The 12,046-nt window shown below is 40.0% G+C and overlaps 1 long non-coding RNA gene across 1 annotated transcript; it reads left to right on the top strand.

Annotated features, from left to right (window-relative positions):
* The first annotated feature begins 3,709 nt into the window (after window positions 1-3,709).
* LOC111838119 (uncharacterized) lies at window positions 3,710-7,724 on the top strand. Its single transcript, XR_011985221.1, has 3 exons — window positions 3,710-4,398; window positions 4,615-6,735; window positions 6,872-7,724. It is a non-coding gene; the product is annotated as an uncharacterized lncRNA (long non-coding RNA).
* The last annotated feature ends 4,322 nt before the right edge of the window (window positions 7,725-12,046 follow it).

Raw genomic sequence — 12,046 nt, 5'->3', positions numbered from 1 at the left:
AGTTAAATTAATACAAGTTATTCATATTCAATAAACCTGTGTGTTTTCTGTTGATACAGTGTGATTGAAACATGTTTTGTTAAAGTAATTTGAGCTTTTGGAACATTTTAATCCTTCTCGATTTTATCACTTTATTCCAACACTATTCAATAACTTTTCCTCCAATACTATTTGGTCACTTACACTGAAAAAAGAGAATTGTTGGACCAACTTCAAAAAAATTGCTTCAATTGGTAACAGACAAATGAATCAAGTTTTTTCAAATCAAGTTTAATGAACCCATTTGCTTTTAAGTACTGAATAATCTGATTACATTCAAATCAATAGTTTTTATTAATGGAAGTGAAATTTTAGACAAGTCAACTTAGTTTGCAGTTTTTACAACACAGTCATTAGCTTTATAGAAAAGTTAAATACTGCACCATAACAACCTATAGTATGATTTCAAGAAGTCTTTTTTGTATACTTGCATTTACTACATTAAATATATTTAAAATAACAATGAAATGCATTTACTAAAAAAATTATTACAATATTTTGTTTTCAGATTTTATTATGTACAACCATATAAATGTCTTCTTTGTCCATTTCTCTAAATGAAACATGCACTAAATGCATATTTAGAATAGATATGACAAGAAATATTCATAACTATGCTGATTTAACAAGTTGTCAAAATTCCACTGAGCAACAGCTAGCACATTTTAAAAAGTGCATAACAGTTGGGCTATAAACAAAATTCTTTCAAAACTCCTTTCAAACAAAAATACCAGTTTTTACAGCAGGTGAATATTATACAACTAAACAGTATAACTGAATATTAGATGGAATTTTTCTTTCCCATCATTACAATTTAGAGCAGCAAAACAACTCTCCCATTTTCCTGGCAGCCAATGGTTTCGGTTCCAGACAACAGTTGATTTATTTTCAATTTCTAAACCCAAATGAATACAAAATGATCAATGAAGAAAATAACTGACAAAATCCAAGTAACATTTTTTTTGCAAAATATTTTCATTAATTGTGCATTATTATTGTAATTTACATGTGTTCACAACATTTTGATATTTTATGTACACAGCAACTGTACCAGTGTTAAATTAACATTACATGGTGTCTATATGGGTCCACACCATTCAGTGTTACCTTTAACACTTTACAGTGTGCAGTGAGTGTTGTTTTTATAGTATTAATCTTTATTTACACCATAGGGTAAGTCAAGGCTTTTGATGTTGTCCCGCACAAGAGGCTCTCACTTAAACTCAAAGCGACAGGTATTTTAGGAACTGTAGCGACCTGAATTGATAACTGGTTAATGGATAGGAAGCAGCGAGTAGTTATAAGAGGCACAATGTCACAGTGGGCCTGCGTTCATAGTGGGGTACCGCAGGGTTCAATTTTAGGACCACTATTGTTCCTAATTTACATTAATGATATAGACACCGATATATACAGTAAACTGGTGAAATTTGCAGATGACACCAAGGTGGGTGGTGTAGCAGATACTGAACTAGCGGCTCAGCAGCTACAGCTGGATCTTAATTTAATTAGTGACTGGGCCGACACCTGGCAGATGAAATTTAACATAGACAAATGTAAGGTACTCCATGTAGGGAGCAGAAATATAAAGTACAGGTATTTTATGGGACCTACTGAAATAAAGGTAGCTGATTATGAGAAAGACCTTGGTGTGTATGTTGATGCTTCCATGTCTCATTCTCGCCAGTGCGGGGAAGCAATAAAAAAGGCCAATAGGATGTTGGGGTATATCTCCAGGTGTGTGGAGTTTAAGTCAAGGGAGGTAATGCTAAGATTATACAATTCCTTGGTGAGACCTCACCTAGAATATTGTGTGCAGGTTTGGTCACCATATCTTAAAAAGGACATAGCGGCCTTAGAAAAGGTGCAGCGTAGGGCCACAAGAATGATTCCTGGTCTTAGAGGAATGTCATACGAGGAAAGGTTATTTGAGCTAAATCTGTTCAGCCTCAAGCAAAGGAGACTGAGGGGGGACATGATCCAGGTCTATAAGATTCTAACAGGTTTGGATGCTGTTCAACCGAATAGTTACTTCAGCATTAGTTCAAATACAAGAACTCGTGGCCATAGGTGGAAATTAGTGGGAGAACATTTCAAACTGGATTTAAGGAAGCACTTCTTTACACAGCGTGTAGTCAGAATATGGAATAGTCTTCCTGATAACGTAGTGCAAGCTGAATCCTTAGGTTCCTTTAAATCAGAGCTAAATAAGATTTTAACAACTCTGAGCTATTAGTTATGTTCTCCCCAAGCGAGCTCGATGGGCCGAATGGCCTCCTCTCATTTGTATAGTTCTTATGTTCTCAATGAGTCTCCACCTCCAAACATCTGCCCCATTTTAATATGTGCACAAGTCAGGAGGATCAGATGAGCCAGCCCAGATTTACCCACCATCATGAGAAAGACTCTGACCAACATAGCCTTTTCTCTTTTGATGCAATTTTTATTTCAGTTCAGTTTTTTATACCCAAAGAACTGTGTTCATGTAAGTTAGAGGGCATAAAAAGTTGTTGTTATAAATGTATTTATTCAAGCATCAATAAGGTGTTTACAGTTATGGTAAGAAAAAACCAGCTTTCTTGAGAACTTTCTCTGGTATAAATGGGCTGAGAAAAGGTGAGAGCATCTTAATGTTTGAAGGAGTGTATTTCTGCTAAAGCATATATAATGTGTGGTGGCCTAATTGCGTTTAGAACACAACTTGAGATAGAAGAACAAATCAAATCACTTTGCTCATTTAATATTCAGATTTTCATTAAGCTTAATTTTTAGAAACCCACCACGATTGAGGATGGTATGGCACTGATATTAGTCTTTAGAACATTTCTGTTATCAGTTCTTCTGGGTTGCCTGTATATCTTTGTTTGTCTGCGTAGTGTAGTTCTTGTCTATTTGCATCCCCACAGAATCCTCAGCTGTAGAGGTACATATGTCCTTTCTAGAAAGCCTATACTTAGAAGAGAAATAAAATAACTGGTTTTTCATAGTAACATGCCTTCTCTAGATAAGCCATAGAAGCTAAACCATTTAGCCTAGATGCACAAAAGCCAAAACTCAAACACTCAAGTCAAAGACAGTACCGTATCATGCTATGCAAATACACATCCAACACCATTGGTCTACAGGGGAGTGGGCGGTACCAGGAACTGCACCAAAAGGGCATCACAACAGTCCTGACACCTTTCCGCATATGTTAATCATCCAAGGGCAGGACCAGCCATCAAATACAACCATATTCTTACAAAATAAATGCCACTCAGGAGATGTGCCCAATACAGCTACAAGAGTTCTTCTTCAGCCTTGATGTTAACATGTTACAAAAACACACATCTGGAGAGGAAAAAGCCATCAAGAGCATAGCTTGCTCATCTCCAACAACAGTCAGAAACGAGCCAGCAAAGCTTCTATATAAAATAAGAAAAAGTTTTAAGGTCCTTTTTGGTCAGAGTCTTTCTCATGATGGTGGGTAAATCTGGGATGGCTCTTCTGATCCTCATGACTTGTGCGCATATTAAAATGGGGCAGATATGTGGAGGTGGAGACTCATTGATTTACCCTATGGTGTAAATTGAACACTATTACAGTTAATAAAGATTAACACTGTAAAAACAACACACTGCACACTGTAAAGTGTTAAAGGTAACACTGAAAGGTGTGGACCCATATCCTCCTGAGACCCAAGGAAAAAAGTGTCCTTCAATTTTTGTCTTTGGAGGAAATAAGACATCTTACAATTTAGATTTTTTCAAATTTATTTTTATTTTATTTCCCCTTTTGTGTACAACAGGAATAAATAAGTTTCCTTACATTAGTGAAAAGATAGATGCAAAAACAAAATGTGCACTACCATGGACATAAATGAATGGGTGGGGTCTCAGGAGGATATAGACACCATGCAGTGTTAATTTAACATTGGCATATTTCCTGTGTATTAATTAGGGATCCGTCACTAAGCCCGTTTTCTATACCCCCTTGTTGTTGTATATTTTTGTGCGTGTCATAACATGGTTTTCATTTAAGTTACTGTAAGAATCAGCCCTTAACCATGACTTAAGCGATTTGCATTTGATCAGGGAAACACAGCCATGTGATCCACCCTTTGCTGTAATTCAGGTGTGTTGGGCGTGTTTCAGCTCCAGGTGTAAACTGAAAGTAAAACTATGGCCAGATGGCATTTCATGTAGGAAGATAACAGCGTTAATAAAAGCGGATATAGTCTGTTTGTAAAAACAAAAATATACAGCAAAATTTGTCCTTGTCTTATAGAAACAGTTCTTTCTACAAGACTAAAGGTGGCGATGCAGATCAATACTTTCAGCGCTATTTTGATCGTGTTCAAGTTCGTCATTAACTCTGATGGTATGTACATTTTGAAGACAGTTTTATGTGTCTGATAACTCGTATAATAATGTTGAAGAAATGTAATTGAGTTGTTCTTGTTTTGGGTGTATTAATTAATCTACCAATATTTTCTTACCAAATATTCAAGTAACTGTGTTGCAATGGATGTTTTACGCTTATTATTTAATGCTTTGTTGTCATACAGAGATTTTATCTCTCTTATCCCTGTGGTAGGTTTCCTGCTACACGGCTCTGCTGGTCCTCTAACAGCCCGGCTAGGAGGAGCTGTACTGCTGCCCTGCTTTGTGGACAGACCCCTGCCTTTGGAGGAGCTGGAGGTGGACTGGAGAAGGACTGATTCAGACACCATCGTGCACCTATTCCAGGAGGGTCAGAGCAGACCTGAATCACAGGGGGACGCCTACAGGGGCAGAGCGCGCTTCTTCTCTCAGGAAATCCCCAAAGGCAACTTCTCTCTGCTGCTTGAGGGAGTGAGGACTGCAGATGCAGGAGTGTACAAGTGTGTGGTTTATACAGAGCAGGAGCAACGTGAAACACGGGTGGAAATACAGAAAGCAGGCAAGTGAGCCTTTCTGTTTTATGGCTTAAGACACATGGACCCAGAGGCGTAGGTTTCTTATTAACATTGGGGGAGGCGAGTATATCGGGGTGAGAGGTGTGACGTCACCAGTGATGGGCAGTAACGCGTTAAAGTAATTAGATTACTTTTTAAGTAACGGAGTAATCTAACGGCGTTACATTGTAGAAGGCAGTAATCAGATTTTAGTTACTACCCGACTAACGCGTCGTTACTATTGTGTTGCATTGAAGACGTCAGATTAGCCAGTTTTCTGCAAAAATAATAATAATGAAATACAGTTGCAAAAATCATCAAGCAGCCACGCGCTGCGCTATGTAACGTCATCAATCCGAGACGCAGCCACACAAACACTGCAGCATGAAGAGACCACCGGAGTGAGAAAAGGGTGCTTTTTACGTGTGGAAATACAAACATTATTTTAAATTTGTTGAAACTAAGGGCAAAAACATAGTTGTACAGTGTGTCTTATGTGCGGGAGACAAAAGATTTTCAACCGCTAAGAGTTCAACTTCAAATCTATCTAAACATCTCAAAGGACAACACAGTGCTGTTAGGCTAGTGGAGAAAGCGGGGTCAGTCCCCGACACAGACTCGGCTTCATCTTTTCCTGCAACTAAACAGCTCAGACTAGACTTTTCAAGTCAACTGGTGAGTGGGGAAAACTTGAAAAAACTTGTTGCTGCTTACATACTGTAGTCGAGGAAATGCTTCCCATATCCACAGTGGACTCGCCGTCTTTTCGCGGTTTAATCGACAAAATACCCACACGGAATAATGCATGACTGCCTCAGAGAAAAACATTTTCTAACTATTTAGATAAGGAATATGCTACAATGGAGGCTAATCTGAGCGCCGCACTGCAGGCGGTAAACTTTGTGTCGACTACTGCGGACATTTGGACATCTCATAATAAAAGCTATATGGCGGTTACTATACACTGATTCAATCCATGCACTTTACAGCGCAACAAAGCAGCTCTCGCATGTAAGAGAATAAGGGGCAGGCACACATATGATGTCATTGCTTCAGAGTTGGAACAAATTCATTCTTCATATGGGGTGCTCAACAAAGTTGTCGCCACTGTAACAGACAATGGCTCAAATTTTGTTAAAGCATTTAAAACATACCAACATGTTAGTGAGTCAGACGATGATGAAGAAGAGGATGAGGAAGGCATGACCTTCACTGATATCACAGAAGCCCTCTCCACTGTGAACGAGGAGGACAACCAGCTGACACTCCCCCCACACTACCGCTGTGCATCACATACTCTCAACCTAGTTTCTACCAGTGATGTTGAAAAATTCTTAACTGAAAATACAAACACTAGAGCTGTACTGTATATAGGGTTAGCATTGCTAAATGCACAGCTCTTTGGACCAAAGCAAGTAGATCAACAGTTGCAATCAGAGCATGTAGAAGAAGTCAGCCAAAGAAAGCTCCTGGTGCCATCATCCACAAGGTGGAATTCTTTTTTTGAGGCTGTTTCCAGGATCACAGAAATCCCCATGAATGATCTGAATACACTGTGCAACAAGTTAGGAGTCAAGTGCTTTAATGAAAAAGAGAACCAGTTCCTGATGGAATACTGCATTGCAATGAAGCCCCTGACAGCTGCACTGGACATCCTGCAAGGGGATAACTGCTCCTATGGTGCCCTTATTCCAACACTGGAAGTCCTGATGACAAAGACTCTAAGCACTAAAGATACACTCTCCAGGATGACAGCTGGCCTGCCAGATGTCATTGTAAAGGTATGTCCCATGCATTATCTAATTACTTGTAGACCAAAAATATAAAAAATATATATTTATATTCAGTAATTTTTAGCAATAGTAAAGATACAGCTAAATATTATATTAAATATTTCTTTGAAATGTATATTTTCAGGCCATTCAGACTCGTTTTGCTGATGTTCTTGAGAACAAGGATGCCCTCCTGGCTGCTGTTAGCTGTCCACAGTTCAAGCTTCGCTGGGTGAGGGATGACAGAAGACAGCGGCTGAAGGAGCTCCTCATTGCAGAGTGTGGTACAGTTCCTCCAGTAGATGGTAAGACTGTGACAGTACCTACTCACTGGCTTAAACCAGGTGGGGGCATGGACTTCTGCGAGTTTGGGCCAGACACTGATGAGTCCTACACTGCAGAACAAGAAGTCATGGACTATTTGCGATGTGGGGGATATGAGCTTCATACTCTTAACCAATTCCCAAACATCAAAAATGTTTTCTTGAAGTACAACACCCTAACACCATCTAGTGCACCTGTAGAGCGCCTCTTTAGTTTAGGTGGGATAGTTCTCACACCAAGGAGAAATAGGTTGTCTGACCGGAGGTTTGAGATGCTTCTTTTGATGCGATACAACCACTGTTTTTCATCCTCCAGTCCCATTGACCCAGAAAATTAAGGAGAGGCAAGTTCAAAATGCTTTACGAAGCACAAGTTATGTTAGTTGTGTTGGAAGGTTTATTCTTAACATTCACTCTAAAACTTTGTAGTGCTGCCTTAAGAATTTTTTTTTTGTTATAAAATATGATTTACTATGCAGTAGCATTGTTTACACATTCTAACTGGAAGAAAGAGATTCAGGACTTTTTATTGTGACTTTGCAAAAACAGTGCAAAAGAGTTGTATTTATTTGATTTAAAACAAAGATGCATTTTATTTTTTTATTAAATATTCAACTTAGAAAGTTGATTGCTTGTTTTGGCCTTGTTCAAGATGCCAATAAAGTGTTAACTAGACCCCTGTTGTTGTTTCTTTAAGTTGACACCTTATACGCATCTCCTCATTCGATTTTCCGGTCCACCTTAAATACTGCGCAGCCGAATGCAATGACATGATTGCACCTGTAGGGGGACTCATTTAGCGAGGCTTACCTTCAGAACTTCATTTGGCTTTCGATTAGTATTAACTGAACACGATTCTATTGAGTTGTTATCACTTTGAGAAAAGTACATATCTGGGCAGTTTCAGTAATAGTATGTGTGTGTTTTATCAGAAAATGAGACAAACACAAACGTCTTTCCACTCCCAATCAGGCCCGGATCTAGACTGCTCAGGTTGGGGAGGGGCAATTAGAAATTTTAGGTGGGCAGCATTTCACACAATGGACTATACTACAGTGCAGTAGCGGCTTGTGACCAGAGAAATAGGTGGGGTACAAGGACATTTTAATATTTTATGTTTGGACTATTTATGAACTCTACCTTATGCTCTCATGGTCTTATCTACTGGCATATTATAGGCAAAGTTGGAACTCAAACTCATGAACTGGTATAAGAACATAAGAGCAGAACAGGTAACATGAACAGTAATATAGTGGAAGGAGGCTCCTTAAAGAGAAAAAGCATTAAAAGATAATTACCAAACCATGAACAAACTGCCTTTGCAGACAAAGGTGAAGCGACCTGCACTGTGTTGGTACAAAGTGGGCAGAGAAGGTGTTATATTACTGCCTGAACTGCCCGCAGTAGCTGCCCACTTGGTTCGAAGGCACCAGATCTGAAGCTTGGTTATTCAATCTAAGAGCAGCTGTAACTGAACTGCTGATAGCAAGCTTTGATTTGGGAACCAAAAACTGTTACCCGTTCTTTATGGTTGCGTGTGACTTATTTAAGTGAATTATAGCAAGTAATCTATCTAACCAGGTAACTTTCCTTATGCAGGGCTAGACATAAGGATTTAGGAGGGCACAGCCACTTTGGCCTTGGCTATTCATATTTTTTCTAGGGCACAAGGCCATTAAGCCTGGGCACAAGGCCAAAATCTGGAGTAAATCCAGGGCACCAAGGCCACATATCCGAGGCTCGCAGACTATGTAGTAATTTGACAATTTCCAAAGCTTACATTAATTAAGTATTTGGACCACCTATCTAATTTCTTGGTACAAAGAAATATGAGTCACTTGGTATCTTTTCCTAGTGCACTGCAAGGCTCCAGCTGGACCAAAAGTAAATGTACATTATGTCCATATCAGCAAGTGGCTTAGTTAGTAGCCCAAATAACTGGAATTCCTGGTCACAAAGAAGAATAATTGTAGCCAATGACCACTCTATAAGGGCCAAGAGGATTTTAATTTCTTAATTGGCTAATGTTATCTGAAAACCCCTTAGAAACACCACTGTCAGGCGAGCACCACTCTAAAAAGGACACAAAACTCAAATTAATGGATTCCATGGAATCATCTGATCAGGACTATATGTAACCAGTCCAGGGTACCTGACCTTACAATTAACTCTTACTACCAGTGGTGGCTTTATGAACATTCTAGTATGTTGGCCAAAGTTTTAAAATCACCCTAACCCTAGCTTGTCAGTATTCCTTAAAACAGTCAAATCAAGAGATTTCCAATGAATACTAGCATGTCATGGTTTGGGGATTTTTACAGATTTTATCCAGCTCTTTTTCAAACATGTATAGTAGACTGAGTAACCATGAAAATGAAGTGAAAAAGCAGCAGTCATGTTAATTTTAAACTTTATTCAATATGTGATAAACAATTACCAACCGTTGAAACTATTAAATACAATTAATATCAAACAAAACTTATTTTACATAGATTTTTTATGTAAAATCTATGTTTTATCCAACAATAAAGGAGCCGTCAATATTTTTGTATTTGTTTGCTCAGAACACCCGTATTCCTTTAGTGTACATGACAATTGACTTGACGTTCGTTTTTTGCACACTGCACGCTACCAGTCCTATATCCTCCCAGCAGAGCTTGGTACTTCTCTGAGTCAAATCTGCTCTGCCTCGGCAAATGTTTTTTTATAACACCATCTGACACTTACCTGAACAAAGTAGATAATTTGCAACATTTTGCGGCAGTAGCCGCGAGTTCAGCTTGCTTTCTTTTACGTTCTCGATCTTTGCGAGGCATGGTGACAGCATAAGCAGCAGACGACAACTACACGATGATTACCGAAGAGGACACCTATCTGTTATTCGGAAACCGTCGAATGGCTTTTCCAATCAAAAACGTAACCCCCGATGATGCACCATTGTCACTGCTGTGGCTCCATAGTAGGCTGGACGATACATACCGTACCAGCCAATCATGCGACGAACACATGATCGTATTAGTCCAGAATTCATTGCGGTTCATTTAGTAGTTGGGAATTACGAGATGTGCGGGTCGACCTCGTTTCTCGTATCGAAGGTTGGGTTCGGGTTCAGTACAGATGCATCGATTGTTGACGAGGTAAAGTGGACTGTGTCGTGCGCAAGTCTTTTGTGTAATGAACGTTACTTTCGGTAAAAAGGGGGCAAACGGCCAGACAAACATTAAAGGCAGGCCAATCTTGGCCGTAAGGTACTTCAATTTTGAGGAGGCGTGCGGCCAATTTTGAAAGGCACGACGGCCATTGGCCGTGGTGCCGCGGCTTATGTCTAGCCCTGCTTATACTGAGCACTAACAGGGTTGCCAACTCTCACGCCACAATCTGCCTCCACTTTCACTGCTGACTACAAATGCTCTGCAGAAGAAAATCTGATGGGACGAAAGAAATAAACGTGATTGGCAGATTCAGATGGTGCAGGCTAAAGTTGGCCAATTGGGGGAGTAGAGCAGAAATTTGGGTGGCCATTGCCCCCCCGACCACTTCTAGATCCAGCTGTGCTCCCAATTCTGAATTATCTGACCGTCTCTATAGCATATTATTCTGTAGATGAACAAAAATATTCTTTTACCTTACAGGCACCATAGAACATTGTATAGAAATGTTTTATGTACATTTTATTATGTTCATGTCTGTATTACATGAACATAATAAAATATTCATATTCTAACTGTATCCCACCAGGGAGTTTAATAAACGTCAGGACGTCAGCGTCCGCTCTATCCCTTTCTAACGGTATACCACCAGGGAGTTTAATAAACGTCAGGACGTCAGCGTCCGCTCTATCCCTTTCTAACTGTATCCCACCAGGAAGTTTAATAAACGTCAGGACGTCAGCGTCCGCTCTATCCCTTTCTAACTGTATCCCACCAGGGAGTTTAATAAACGTCAGGACGTCAGCGTCCGCTCTATCCCTTTCTAACTGTATCCCACCAGGGAGTTTAATAAACGTCAGGACGTCAGCGTCCGCTCTATCCCTTTCTAACTGTATCCCACCAGAGAGTTTAATAAATGTCATGACGTCAGCGTCCGCTCTATCCCTATCTAACTGTATGTAACCCCCCTGTGGCACCGGGCGTGTTGGCTTGAACACCCGATGTAACACTGAAACTACAAATTCACCCAATACGCCTTACTAAACAGGATCCTGAGCTCCCAGCTGGTGATGTTGGACTTACTGGATTCTCTGTTCGCCAAACCTAATATTCCGATAAACTAATTAGCGTGGTGCCTCCACTGGAGGAATAATATACCGCCCAAAACCAGTGCGGTACAATAAATATTTCCCCAGAATATAGTACGTTTAAATTTTTTTAATAGGATTGTACAGAGGAAACAATTATATTTCGGAAAAGTCAACACCTTGTCACGGTAATTTCCAATCTAATTTAATATAACAAACAACAACAACAACAGAAAAAGGGTATTAACACAAACAAGCAAAGTTACTAACTCCAAGCGAGCTAGTTACCATTTACATTTATATTAGTAGCGCTCAGACTATCGATGGGGCCCAAACGTTGGTACACATAGAAAGTCTGTGAGATTGGAGGCTCTGTAGGCAAAACCCGGTGAAAACTCTATCCGCTTTGGCAGTTACCGTCCCACCTCTATATGTCCTCATCCAGCGAGGAAAAGAAAACGGGGGGGGGACTCGATACGCAGTACTCACACTACCCAATGAATGATGGTGGTGGTAAAGCAAACGACAGCAGAAGTTCCAGCGAACCGTCGCTCGGTGTCCCGCCGTGCCCCCAGCTCCAGAAAGACTCACTCCTGGTGAAGCTCGTAGCAGCGGTCCAAAATTCGCTTGCACAGAAAACCGTCCATATATCGAGGGAAAAATTACTCGGAAAAAAACAAACTGTCCACACCAATATTCCCCCTGGACGCGCGGGCTCTGTCACCCTCCTCGAATCTGATTGGCTGACAAAAACATTGGA

The sequence above is a fragment of the Paramormyrops kingsleyae genome, chromosome 24, assembly GCF_048594095.1.
Source record: "Paramormyrops kingsleyae isolate MSU_618 chromosome 24, PKINGS_0.4, whole genome shotgun sequence".
Classification (NCBI taxonomy): Eukaryota; Metazoa; Chordata; class Actinopteri; order Osteoglossiformes; family Mormyridae; genus Paramormyrops; species Paramormyrops kingsleyae.
The sequence above is the reverse complement of the archived record's forward strand: the minus strand, read 5'-3'. Positions and strand labels throughout refer to the sequence as shown.